Genomic DNA, 14,347 nt, shown 5'->3' on the forward strand with positions numbered 1-14,347 from the left:
TGTGCATGTGAGGAATAAATCGAATTTTACTGCACTTAATACATGAGAAACATATACAATTGCTACATTTCCTAGTTCTTAATCATGATTGGTTTGGATAAATGGGTTTTCCATGTGGCTTGAATTAATCTGATGAATCTGCAATGTCCTTATTTTTCATCAACATATTTTACTAATAGCATTAGCATGCGAACTCTCAGTTAACCTGATCACTAACTACCTTATATGTGTTGCAGGGAAACAATGGGAAGCTCCGAGGTTTACAATAGAGGTTTGCACATGCATGGTTCTTTGTTTAATAACACATTATTGTGCAATTGCAGGAAACATTCTAATATTTAGGTTTTTAACAACTAGTACAAATGCCTGTGCGTTGCAACGGGCGATTAAATTAGTAGAGTTCGGTCCTTGTGCAATTTACAATATTTATTATATTCAATTTTGACGAACCTCGGTAAACAGGTATTCTTGAGTATCACTTTTCAGAAAAACCCTCCCTAACATTGTTGGTCAGGATGTATTTCAACTCCACACCTTCATCCGATGACAAAGTAATGGTGCCTGGAATGGTCTTTCAATTGTTTTTTTAATTGTTCAGAATGACACTAATTTGTTTTGTAATTTTATGACTAACAATTTCATATGTAACTTTTTTGCACTGTTTGGGCTTGGACCGGACATAACGACTTGGTATACACGACACACAAACTCTCAGAAAAAGATGTGAATATTTCTCAAAAAAAGAGAATAATAAGGTTTAATAACGACTCGAGATTATGAGAATATTAATATGTAATAATTCCAACTCAGTTTTCATGAAAGTTTGTAAAAATTTAAAAATATTTGAACCTCCGTTAAATCCCGGCCACAAAATCTCTAATTGCTGAAAATAAAATTGTTCTTGTTTGAGTAACCATAAAATAGGGGGACAAGAGGGAGAAATACACTCACGAGCCAGCCCCGACCCATCTTTGTTTAAGCCCACTAAGTAGCCGGCACACCCCCAACGCCAACTTCTTCTTGCAAAAAATATATAAAAAATGCTAGCCTCTTCCATTGCTCTCTCCTTCTCAATGGAGAACAGCGGCGGCACGCTTCTGCTCACGCTCTCCTCGCACTGACACTGTCTCCCTGATCCGCCTGGAAGCCACCTGCCCATGGCCGACTCGCTCTCCTCTGCCTCAGCTCACTGTCCTCCTGCTGTCGCTCAGTGGCGAGACCACCACGATGCCGCTCGCTCTCCTCCCACCGACCTCCTCTGCCCCAGATCTCTGCAGAGCACCTCCTCCTAGACGACCTCGCGTGTGCGCCGCCGCCGCTTCACACATCAACGCCGACACCTTGTTGTCGTCCCGGAGAGCTTCCTTCACGCCGCCTCCGCGCCAGCAAGTCCCGACACCGGCGAGCCACTGCCCTTTGGGTGATGCGGTGCTCCCTCGTCTGCGTGTGTGGCGGGCCGGCTGGTGCTGGGATTAAGCGCGCACTGCGGCCTCGGCTACAATTTTTGACTGGTTAGTCTTGTTTCCGCTCAGGTCTCTTGCGGCATGTGAGTAGAATTCACTTCTGAGCAGTTAATCATACTCAGAAACATATACACTTCATTTAGATCCAGATCCATTTAGATAGCTCCTAATCTTCATTGTGTTATGTGACATTTTTTTTACTTGTACCTGATACTAATAATATTGGGTTGGCATGGTAGTATCGTTAGGATTTTTTGCCTGAATGTGTTAGTGAGCACTTATTCCACACAGTTTTCTATCTATGATGGACTGAAAACTGAAGCTGAAATATTTTGGCAGGTAGTTAATTGTAAGGGCGATCTTGCACAATTCTACCTGATGTATTGCATAGTCCAAGTCTTTCCAGACGAATACCATCTACAGACATTGGAAACATTGTTGAACACCTTTCCCCAGCTACAGGTTTGCAAATTCACCTTTTCTAGCTTGCTTTCCTGCTGTAATTTCCCAGTTTATGCTATTCCATGCAGATAATTGCATAACTGAGGTTAATTCTGTCAATCAAAGACTCAACTTGCAAGTGATCCTCATGCCTTTGATCGATTTGGTTGGTTTCCCTGATGTTTATTATCTAGGAAACTAAAGTGTTATTTTCTCCTGTGCTTCACCACTTAAAGAAAGCATTAACATATAGGTTCAAGTGCACTTTTTTGTCTTCACCTGATTGAAAATTATCATGTTAGCTAAGGGACTTTTGAGGGCAAAGCACACTATTATACAGTTATGGTATGTTATTTTATTCTGGTGCCATAATTTGATGATGAACCTATACTTTCGTAAATTCAGGGTATAACATGGTAAATTATCATGTTTTCTTTTTCTGAAGGGCGGTTATCAAAGTTATCAAAATCATCTACAATGGTCAATTTAGTGATGCCATCAATTTTCTGCAATAACAACAAAATTTAAGTTAAACCTCCAATTTTGAAATCATCTAACTATATTGAAAAGTTAATTACAGTCTGCATAAGCGACTGGATTTTTGGATTTCCAGCACGATACGGGCATAGAACTATGTATATAAGTAACCAGCAAGCTGAGTCTGATCAAACTATCCACATCACTGTCAGGTATTGCATATTCTGCCTACCAATGTACAGTATACATGCATGTATCTCTAACGCATATCACTATAATTCAGGACCTTTAATCTTTGTCCTGGAAGATATGTTGCTTGGCATGGGCTGCAATTATAATAATAACAGAAATCATATGCATGCATGAATCTCTAATTGGTAGGCCCTCGTATTCAGGACAGACAGAGCACGGTCTGGCTGCCGGGACGCCGGCGAATAGGAACCTGGGCTTGCGACGGATGCCAAGATGAGCCATAGAGTTGCAGGAGCGAGCAGCAGAGCGAAGGGAGGTGCAGAAGAGCAGCTCTAGGAGGCGGCGTGGTGGAGCGGTGACGGCTACGCGTGTCAGTGGTGGTGGTGGTGCTGGGGCGATGAGCGGTAAGTAACGGCTACGCTCGCTGATGGTGGTGGTGCTGGGGCGAGGCAGGGCGGCAAGAAAAACACCCAGCGGCCAAGCGTCACGGCGGCGGGTGGGCACGGGGGAAGACATATTTGAAGCAATCAAGTGCAGGTCGACAGAGAACCAACAACCCTGATTTCAACCCTTTGTGCACATACCTCAAGCGTAGAATCGGCCGACGAATTTCCGGTGAACTATGGAGCGTTGTCGGACACCAGCTTGTTTTTCGTCGAAGTCTGAGGAGGCGACATTGGACAGTCTTCCAGCAAAGTAGGCGGAGACGACATTGGACAGATTTTGTGGGACGGTGTCTTGTTTTCTGTCGAAGTTGGCAGAGGCGACAGTGGGCAGACTACCGACGAAGGTGGACAGATTCTGCCAGACGACGGCTTTCCCGCGAAATCAGTGGAGGTGACTTGAAATTGCGATGCAATTTACGTGGATTGCCGATCGAGCCTTTAATATGTTATATAGCAGTCAATTTTGTGTGAAATCCTAGTCGGGATACTCATGGCTCCGTACTGGAGTTGGACACCCGTGACTCCGTATTGGAGTTGTTCTTGTACGCGTGTGCTGCTGGTTGGCTGGAGATATATTATGGGCTGATGTAACCAATATCAGCCCAATAATCCAAATAAACGTGAAAGGACGGGCGATCTAACCAAACTTGATCTTGCCGTACGTGAGCAAAATAGGATGGCTGGACGTAATGCGGGACGAAACCAAGAATATCACGGACGCGGAGTTTCTGCACCCGAGCTCAAATGAGCTCGGGTGAACAGTAAAATCAAAACAAAATCAATTTTTTTTAAAAAAAAAATCCAAATTTTTTTTGGGAGAAACATTGACAAAAGTTCTAAGTGCTTGCAAAAATTCGCCATGAAATCACATTTCTAGAAGGCGTGGCAAAAAAAAAAAACAAAATCAGTACTCTGAAAAAGCTACTTTCAAAAGCATTTTGGAGCATTGAATTTGTTTTTTTGCCACGCTTTACAGGAATGTGATTTCATGATGAATTTTTGCAAGCACTTAGAACTTTTGTCAATGTTTCTCCCCAAAAAAATTTGGAATTTTTTGAATTTTTTTGATTTTTTTCGATTTTACTGTTCACCGAGCTCAAATGAGCTCGGGAGCAGAAAGGCACTTTCGGAATATCACCTCCTTTTAATAGTAGGTATAAATATAGATATAGATAGATATAGATTTCGTCTTGCACATGATGATGATGCATTTATTAATGATGATGATGAGCAGCGTCATTACTGATAGTGATGATGATGATGCATTTATTGATCCCGAAGCATTTATTGAACCACATTATGACTAGGTATTCAATTTTTTATGTTGTACTTGATTTATATAGTTACTTGTATGATTGTATGATTTATATAGTTACTTGTATATTTTCTTACTTTGTATGATTGTTTCTTATACATAGTGCCATGGTCTTGATGTCCGTCCCCGTCGGCCCTCGCCCGCTTTATGATTCAGATGTGGTAAATTCTCTTTCATAACTATTTGTTGACATAGAGATATTTTAATCTAGGAGGTATGTGAACCGGAATTTGAAACCGACCCTCTTGTCAAGAAGTTAAATTTAGTTGAAAAAAAATGAGTATTTGAAAGAAAAAAATTAAAAGAATTGAAGAAGAGAAGATGACATTGGAGTTGTATGTTTCCGATGCCGTCGATGATCACAAGATGAAGATGAATGCAATGCACTTGAAGATGGATGCAATGCGCCCGAAGCTTAAGAAGATTAGAAAATATGCCATTGATAATGAGGCTTGATATCATTATGTCGTTGGATCAATCTTTATCTTAGTTGTGATCTTCATCGTATTTGTTGTGATGAGGGTAAGTTTTCCCTAATGTTTTACTTAACAAATGCATACTTAGCTTACGTTCCTACTAAATGGCATAACTACCTAAGTTAGACAAAAAATGAGCTATAATTAGCTTTGTTTTCTCAAAAATGTCATGATAATCTTTGTTACCTCCAAAATGATATAGACTTACCTTACTTTCTTTGAAAATGACATAATAACCTTAGTAAGCTCCAAAATGACCTATTTACCTAGCTTAGCTCTAAAATGACCTACACTTAGCATTTTTACCTAGCTTAGCAATAAAATGGTATTTTTACCTACCTTAGTTAGAAGAACAGATAAAATAGAGGAGAGGAGAAAAAGAAAGAGAAGAAAAAAAATCTTCTTCTTCTTCTTCTTCTTCCTCTTCTTCTTCTTCTTCTTCTTTTTCTAGATAGTCTTCTCTTCTAACTTGCTTCTTTCCCAATTTGCAGATTTGCTTTAGATGAGGAAGCTTGCGTCGATGGAGTCTACTCTTCTCTTTTAGGCTTCCTTCTTGTTTTGATTTTCTACGATGAACAATGTCAAACTTGCTACCTATATATGTATGTATGGATGAAACCATTGTATGCTTGTTGTTGGATATGTTGGCTATGTTTATGTGTTGGATGAAACCATTTGCTATGTATATGTGTTGGATGATCATATCCATATGGCAGGGATATGATTTGGTATGTATATGTGTTAGACGACAAAGAACGTTTAATCTTTGTCGTCAGCCAGCTGACGGCAAAGCTACCAAATAGGCCAGTGTAACATCCCAATTTTTCAATTTGGAATGTTATACATAGGTCATCTTATGCATATCATATTTTATTGTATTTTGATTTTGATCCTAAAAATACCAAAAACTCAAGGACCCACGGAGAGAGTTGGGGATTTCGTTACTTTCATATTTGAATTTTCTCAAATTTGAAAAGAGGATCGTTTTGGTTTTAATATTATGTTCTCCCTAAATATTTCCAACATAAAAATAAAAGAGAGGAGATCATATGACTTCTCAAAAATGAAGGAAATAGTGGAGGAAAAATATTAAAATCAAATAAATAATTTTATTTGGATTTTATTGCTATTTTATTTGAATTAGAAAAATATGCATTTTTCAAAATTGCATTTTTAGGCCAGAAAAGTGTTCACTTCGTTCTAAATATTTTATTTAGACAGTGAAAATTGTTTTTTGGCATTTTTAGATTTTTTTGTTATTTATTTAGGATTTTTCCTTTCGGTGGAATTTATTTTAAAAAATGTTCCCGGACCGAACTGGGCCGAAGGCCCAGCCGGCCCGCTGCGCGCCGCCTTCCCCGCCATGCTTGCGGCGGACTCCGCCGGAGTCCGGCTCCGATCCTCCCATGTCGCCCCCTTCCGCAAGCCGGCCTCGCCCCCTCCTCCCCTTTAAATACCCGCCGCCGCCCCTTTCCTCGTCTCGCACCGCACCACCTCCGCGGCCAGCGCCGCCCGCCGCCGCCACTGCTGCCGCCGCTGCCGCTAGCCCACGCCGCGCCGCTGTCGCCCACACCGCCGCACGTCGCCCTGCCTCGCCGGAACGTGCCGCCGCCCATCGGATCTCACCGCCGGACTTTTTTTTCGATTTAGGTATAACCATTCATTTTTTCTTGAAAAAAACACTAGATCAGTTTTTCTTTTATTAGATCGATTCGGTTTTTCTCGGTTTAGTTCTGTTTGCGAATGTTCGTTTGTTCGTTCTTTTTAACGAACGAATTCACCCGCTCGTCTCTGTTAGTGGACGTTCATCCAATAGAATTTTCTTTTTCCGTTTATTTTCGGCCAGGGACCTATCCATGATTATTTGTATCGTAGATTAGCCCCTGATCTTCAAACCCTTGCAACTTTTTAACCGTTCGTGCAAATCCAGTGAAACCACCGCCAAAATCTTCGTCTCGAAGCCCTCTTTCCAGTTAATCAACTTGAACATGATTTTGACAATTTAAAATTTTGTTTCAAGAAGATTTGAATTCAAAATTCTTTTGACCGTAGTTTGAGTTTAGTAGCTCCGATTTAGCTGATTCTTTTTGCAAATCGAAGCTCTTCAGTTGAACTTTCAGATTGGATCTTCTTATTTGAGTTTTACCCTTGCATATATGCTTGAGTGTTTATGTATGCTATAGTTTGTTTGTGATAGAATTCCTGGAGTGCGAAGCGTGCTACTACGAGTCTCTAGGGTTTGCAGATCGTCAACAAGGCAAGTAACACATTGATCATACCCCTTTATTACCCAGTTTTTATGCATTAGCTACAATACTCAAACATTGCATGAGTAGGATTTCTTAACATGTGGGTATTGGGAAGTAGATGATGAGGCAGAACCTATTGCCTTTTTTTATCAAACCTTGGGAGTTACTTCCACGTTATGCTTAGGTTGCTATGCTATGCTCGTAGACGTGGTTTGGTTTGAGTGATCCATGACAGATGTGAGGTTGTTAATTAATGGTTAACTTAAGGTGGCTACTTAAATACACATCTGGGTGGATTGGTTACAGGTACATGGGGATATACTAGTGTTGTCTTTTGGTTCGCCACCCAGGCTCAAAGGGATCATAAGATTATTCATGCTAGAAACTTCCATGTGCAGCCACAAGCTATTATGGGCTCTAGCATAGTTGAGTATGTTGCATGACCTCTTTCACTGGTGGGCTAGAAGATGTAGGGAAAAGTAGGTGTAATTGTCCACCCAGAGTAAAGAGTTAATGTTTCTGAAAGACTGTGTCTCGGTCATCCGTTTCTCAAATAGCATGTAGTGCGAGAAAATCCAACAAAGGAGATCGAGTCTTGTAGGGAAAAGTGTGCAAACCTCTGCAGAGTGTACAAACTAATCATGGTTAGCCATGTTCCCGGTTATGAACGTCTTGAGTATCTGGTTCTTGGATTATCCTGTTGATCTCATCACTCAAAATTAATTGTTGGGTTATTAATTACTATTTAATTGGGATTGAGATGGCGTTACCATTCTCAATGTTTGCCGACTGCCATGATAGTTAAATAAAAATATATTCCTTTGCTGTAGGGAAAAATTGGCTTTTCGCAAAACAGTATAACCATAAAGCCTCCACCAGCCATATATGCATGTAGTGTTAGCATTTACTTGTTCATTGCTCTACTGTGTTACTTTGCCAGCATATTCCATGTGCTGGCCCATTTTCGGGCTGCAACGTATTATGTTGCAGACTTTTCAGACGAAGTGTAAGGTGCACTAGGTCATTTGTCGTGCACTCAGCTATGCCGTTGGAGTTGATGGACTCACTTTATCTTCCAAGCCTTCTGTTGTTATCTTGTTTAGATGGCCTTAAGCCATATTATTGTATTGAGTTCTCTCTTGAGACTATCGATGTAATAAGTGTGTGATTGCTACTCTATTATAAATCCTTCGAAGTACTGTGTGTGTCAGCATTATCGATCCAGGGATGACACTTATGCATAGGGATTTGACTGTTTGAGGCCAGATCGCTACAAGATGGTATTAGAGCACACGCTGACTGTAGGACACGACCACTAAGTTAAGCCATAGGTCACTCTTCTCTACTCATTTCTGACTCCTCTCCATTTTCCACACTATAGGATGGCGGACTCAAGGAACAAGTTTGCACAACCAGATAAAGACACACCTTTTGGGAGAGACTTGAAGGAAGTTACTAGGTACCTGAACATCAGAATACCAAGTTTCACCGGGACCTATACCGCCACTTTACCAGAAGAAGAGCGTTGGATGATTCGAGTTCAAGTTCCAGGAAGGACATTCATGCCAGTTACTGGGCCCATAGAGTTTTCCTTTGATGCACCAACCTGGAGTCTAGGTAAGAGCATGGCAGCCCACATCTCCATGGGACACATCGGCGAAGTTTATCACAAGGATCTTAAGGACACCATCTACCAGATATGTGGGCGCGAGATGAGCAATGGGAGATGATCAGCACCAGGAGGTACAGGTCCATTGCAGCTTTCATCCAGGAGTTAAGCCAGCACATTCATCGCCAGGAGAACCATATGTGCGCAAGCATGATAGACCTGAAGAAGGTGATGACCAGGAACATGGAGCTAGAAGAGGAACTCAAGTCTACACACGACGGATATGAGGAGGAAATTGCAATACTAGTAGAGAAGAATGACGACCTTACAAGGAAGCTAGGAGTATTCATGGGAGTCCCCGTGCCAGCAGGAGATGACGACCATCCCGAGGACTACATCATCATACACCGACTCTAACCCCAACAGTAGTGATGATGATTACGAAGAGGAAGCTGGAGCGGATATCATGGAGTCTTCCACCGATCAAAATTTCTAGATGACCACCATATTATCAGTAGTATTCCCCCATGTATATAGTAGTAGTCCGAGCACTTTTGTAACGGTAGTTAGATCGTTTGTATACCCTTGTTTGAATTGAGTGGTTGTCGGATTTCGGGTTCCGGCAAAACCCTTGAGGTTCGAACACTGGGGTGCGCAAAAAGATCTCTCCCCCTCTCTAGCTCGCACACTCTACGATCTCATGGCCTAGCTCGACGAACCCAAAGAACATGAGACACAAGATTTATACTAGTTCAGGCCACCGTTGTGGTGAAATGCCCTACTCCAGTGTGGTGTGGTGGATTGCCTCTTGGGCTGAGGATGAACAGTTACAAGGGAAGAACAGCCTCGCGAGGAGAGGTGTTCTTGTGCTTGGTGAATTTGAGTGGTTGGGGTGCTATGGATTCGATCTAGGTCCGAATCACATGCCTCCCTATGGTGGTGGCTAGTCCTATTTATAGAGGCCCTGGTCCTCTTCCCAAATATTGAGCAGGAAGGGATCCCACAACGGCCAAATTCAAAGGGAGACAACTAGTACAAGCTATCCTGACAAAAGTAGTCTTCGCCTGCCAAAGGCTCTGGTGGTGACGCCATCTTGGGCTCCACAGTGACCTCCGTCCTGCTATCCTGCTGGTCTTGGTCTTGTTGCACCGATACGGAAACCTTTGCCTGATGCCTCGGGGCTCCTCTTCTGCGCTTGCCCCTTTAGCACCACAGAGGAAACGAGGACACTGCGCGCTGGTGCCCGCCTGGCGCCTGCCTGGCTCCAGTCGTCATGGCTTGCATCACAGAAGCCTCATGAGGTGCCCCTTGCCTTGATCTCTCCGCCCCTCGCGAGCCAGCCTGGTGAGGCCGCCCCTGAGGAGGTCTTGCGTCATCCGCCTCGCGAGGGTCTTGAATGTTTGCTAGTGAAGATGGGCCATACGGGGCCGCTGGTGGAGCCGTGCTGTGGGCCGCAGGCAGGCAAGTCTGGGGACCCCCGTTCCCAGAACGCCGACAGTAGCCCCGGGCCCAAGGCGCTCTCGGGATTGGCTTCGAGGTGAAGCCAAAGGGCAAGGGCGGAGCGCTGCGGACCCCAATAGCCCGCGGCCCTCCCTGACACATGGCGATTGATTGGACATGGACGGCCCCGCTTCCCCATGCAGCCTTGATATCCGCCTGGCTAGGCGGCCACAACGTCCCACATAGTTATTTCCCCCATGCTGGCAACGCACCCCCGACTCCTCTGCTTCCTCGAACCTCAGCTTCCTTTCCCAATCCAACCTGAGCTCAGTCCTCCTCATCGTCATGGCGCCAAGCCGGATGGAGAAAGGGAAGAAGCTCCTGTCCTCAGCCAACCCGCCTCTTGCCGTCGAGCCCGCTGTTGGCCGATCGCGGGTGCTCAATGAGGAGGTCATGGACAAGGTTCGCCTTGCGCTCGCCACCAGCTTCAACGAATGGGGTGGGACGGCGGCCTGGCCAGCGTCCCGAGCTTCTGTCGATAGAGCAGCCACCGAGGTCTAGTTCTTCGTCGACGCCCTGTGGGCCGGTCTGGTCCCCCCTTCTCCGCCTACTTCAACGCCGTGCTTTCCCATTACCAGATTCATCTGCTACACTTAGATCCCTAATCTATCGCTCTTCTTGCCGTCTTCGCCTTCGTCTTCGAGGCCATGGTGGGCATCGCCCCCTCCGTGGCCCTTCTACGACATTTCTTCTCGCTGCACCTGACCGACCCCCAGCAATGCTCGGGGTGCCTGAGCTTCCAGGCCGTGGCGGCGACGGCCGGCTCGTGGATTGACTTTGAGCTCCCTCTGTTTGCGAGCGGGTTCCGAACACGGTGGGTGTATGTGGATGTCGGTGTGCTCAGCCCTTTGATTTCGCCCCCGTCTGCGCCCGCCGTTCCCAGCTCTGGTTGGGCTCACGAGAAGCTTACAAGGCCCCACCTTCCCTTCGTTTGGCTCCGACTGAGGAGGTTGAAAGACCTTGGTTTGACTGCGCCCATGGTGATGAAGGAGTTCCTCCGACACCGCGTCGCCCCACTCCAGCGCCATTCCCAGCTGATGTGGGCCTTATCTGTCGGCCCGGATCACATGATGCTCCAGGAGTCAGAGCTTCCGCTTGAGGCATGAAGAACAGTGCTCGAGGTCCTGGCAAGCAACCACTCGCCAGCCGATATGCCACCGGCGGGCTGTCTCTTGTACTGCTGCCCGAATAGGGTGGAGTTCGCGGGGCAGATGCCCCCCTTTGACGAATGGGGGCTGCGTCCGGTCGGCTTTGAGGGGTCCCGTGAGAACCCCGCTACTGTGGTTCCCATCCTTGCCACTGGCGCCGAACTTGCCCCAAGAGTGGACGCAGGGGGCAAGCATCACCGGAAGCTGGAGGCACGGGCGGTGCGATGTTGGAGGCGCGCGCAGTTCCTGAGGCGTCAACTTCGGGAGCCCGCAACTCTCGCACTGAGGAAGCAATTGAGGGGGCGACGCAACCCGAAGCTCCCGAGGCCTCTGGAGGCCGTCATGAGGCGGTACTTGATGGCTCTCCCCAGCTTGGTGCTCCTGAAGTCGCCCCCTTGGGCGCTTCACCAGCCGCGCCTTGCGCTGATCGCCACGCCGAACGCTTCGGTCGGCTCCATGTAGACTTCGATGCGCCCCGGAAGAGGAAGGGGTCCCCAAGCTGCGGTAGCGGCGCTTTCCGGCCGTTGAAACAGAGGAAGTACATCGCCGTAGATGAGTAAGTACCTTATCTTTGTAATTCCTTGAGTGTTGCTTCCCTTCCTAACGGTGGCTCTTCAGGATCCCATCTGCTAAGGCCGCGAAGCCCCTCGGGAAGCAAACTCCTCCTGCCTCGGATCTCCCGCTGGCCTTGAGCGTCCCAGACCAACATGCTGCCCCCGTTGCGAGGTCGGCTGGAGATGCAGACGCGCTAGCTTGGCGCCTTGAGCCCACGCTCCTACCGTCTCTCCTTCGTGGCCTCGTCGGGGGTGTGACGAGTGTGCCAAGGACTCCTCCTTTGGTTATAGACAGTACACCGGATGGCTTCGGTCTTGGTTCCTTCTTCGAGCAGCGGGCCTCATCCTAACCGGGCTCCTGCCGAAGCCTAGTCGATGTCCAGAGGGGCGCCAGCCCCCAGCCCCCTGAAAGAAGGGGGAGAGCCACTTCGGGTCCCGTCGACGGCCCCTGCTGTGGAGAACGGAGTTGGCCGCATGCTCAAGGTTGCGCATGAACGGAGCGTCGTCCGCCACGAGCTCTTCCGGGAGGCGATAGGTGCGATGAGCCGGCTGGGCGGGGAGCTCGCAGATGTAGACGCGCGCCTTGAGGCTGAGGGTCTTTGTTTGGTGGAAGAGTGGCATAAAATGAAGGTGGCCATCAACCTTGGGCGCCACCAACATGAGCTTGATAACATGAAGGCCGAGGCGTCTCTTGCGACCTCGTGCGAAGCTTGCGCCCGAGCCTTGGAAGAAGCCCGGGAAGCTGATCGACGTCGCGAGATCGCAGAGAAACGCGCGTGGGAGCTCCAAGCCTGGAATGCTTCCCTGGAGCAGCAAGTTGAGGCGCGCAAGGCTGCCCTAGCGTCAATGAAGGGGACGCATGCCGAGGAGGAAGAGATCCTGAGGCGCGTGGAAGCGCTGGCGCTGGAAGCCACAGAGCGCAGCCTTGAGCTCGAGCGGTTGGAGACGAGGGGGCGCCAGGTTTCCCAAGCTGAGGATGATGTCGGTGCGCGAGAGGCCAAGGCTCAGGAGGAAGTCGACTGCCAGGCGGCCGAGGCTCGCGCGGATCTTGTGGGCAGGTACGACCTGAAGTTGAAGCTTGTGAAAGCCGAGGCTGTGGGCAGGACTAATGCCCTCAGGTCAGGGTTGGATGAGGCTGAACATAGCGAGAGAGCCGTTGTAGCTACCCTATCTTAGGTGCAAGTCGAGCTGGCTTCCGCACGTGCCGAGCTGTTTTCCCTTCAGCAGCGGGTCGCCGGCGCCGAATCCTCCGCGCAGCAGGGCAGGGAGGAAGCGCTCCGGTGGCGGACGCTGGAGCAGGAGCACGCCCCCATGCTCCAAAACCTCAGGTTCAGAGCCAACGCGGTGCTGGGCGCCGTCTGTGACAAAAATGCACCTCGTCCCCACTCAAACGACTATGCCAATCACCTCCTTTTCTTCACCGACGTGGTGACACGCTTGGAGAATCGATCCGAGAGGGCTCGCGTGCTTGTTGAGGAGAGGAGTTGCGGCCTTCTCAAGCGCGCATTCTCCCGTGTCTTCAGCCACCTCCGAAACACCTACCCCAACTTTGACTTCGACACCGCCATTGCCCCTGTGCCCGAGGCCATCCGGGACGACCTGGCGCTGGGTAGAGGACAATGTGGACGCTCTAGTCAGGGCCTTCACCTCCGAGGATGACGCGGTAGTGGTCGCTGCGGATGAAGGCGACGTGGTCGACGATGGTGCGGGCGACGCCGGCAATGGTGACGGTGATGCTGGTGATGAGGATGGCGGCGCCAGCGATGGTGATGATGATGCGAGTGATGCGTCTAAGGGCGTCCCGGAGGACGCGGCGAGCAATATGTCTGATTGAGCTCGTGCTCCCTCATTGCTGAACCTGTAAGTGAAAACTGGGGCACGGCCTTGAAAGTTGTGAGAGCATTTTGGGAGGGGGAGCCCCTCATGTAAACAGATTACTGCCTCTATTCCTTAGGCCAAGCTGAAGATGTGTTTTTATGGGCCCGCGAGTCATGCCGCGAGTTTACTACTGAAATTTACCTTGGTTAGGACCGGTTTCCGGCCAGTTCGTGAGGTCGTGAGCTCCTGAAGGGCCTGCTGATCCGCCCGAGAGGGCATCACGAGGAGCAAGCGCCAGCCATGGAAGGGCGTGCGCGCAGCGCGCGCGTGCCGCGCCCAGCCCCTGCTTTCGAGGGGCTCGCGAGGGGGGAGGCAGCAGGTGCGAACTCTGAGTTGGGCAAGGAACCAGATGGCAAGAAATCGAACGAACGAGAAAAGTCACCCCCCGCGCATAGCAATGAAAATTCAACTTCAACTTAAATCCAAAGCCAGAAACAGGGCTACAGAAAAGAGGTTTAGAGCAAATGGCATCGTTTGGCACCTAGTCTAGTCTTCTTGTCTTCTCACCAGCGCGGAGCTAAGTGTTGCCACTAGGTGTGGGAGGGAGCCCCCGAGGCCCAAGGGCGGTGTCGGTGTCAAAACCGGCGGATCTCGGGTAG

General features: G+C 48.1%; 1 long non-coding RNA gene across 1 annotated transcript; it reads left to right on the forward strand.

Moving 5' to 3' along the window:
• Positions 1-995: 995 nt before the first annotated feature.
• Positions 996-3,432, forward strand: LOC125514060 (uncharacterized). Its single transcript, XR_007286251.2, has 3 exons — positions 996-1,511; positions 1,803-1,925; positions 2,777-3,432. It is a non-coding gene; the product is annotated as an uncharacterized LOC125514060 (long non-coding RNA).
• The last annotated feature ends 10,915 nt before the right edge of the window (positions 3,433-14,347 follow it).

The sequence above is a fragment of the Triticum urartu genome, chromosome 6A (genome assembly GCF_056163025.1).
Source record: "Triticum urartu cultivar PI428250 chromosome 6A, HENAU_Tu73, whole genome shotgun sequence".
NCBI lineage: Eukaryota > Viridiplantae > Streptophyta > Magnoliopsida > Poales > Poaceae > Triticum > Triticum urartu.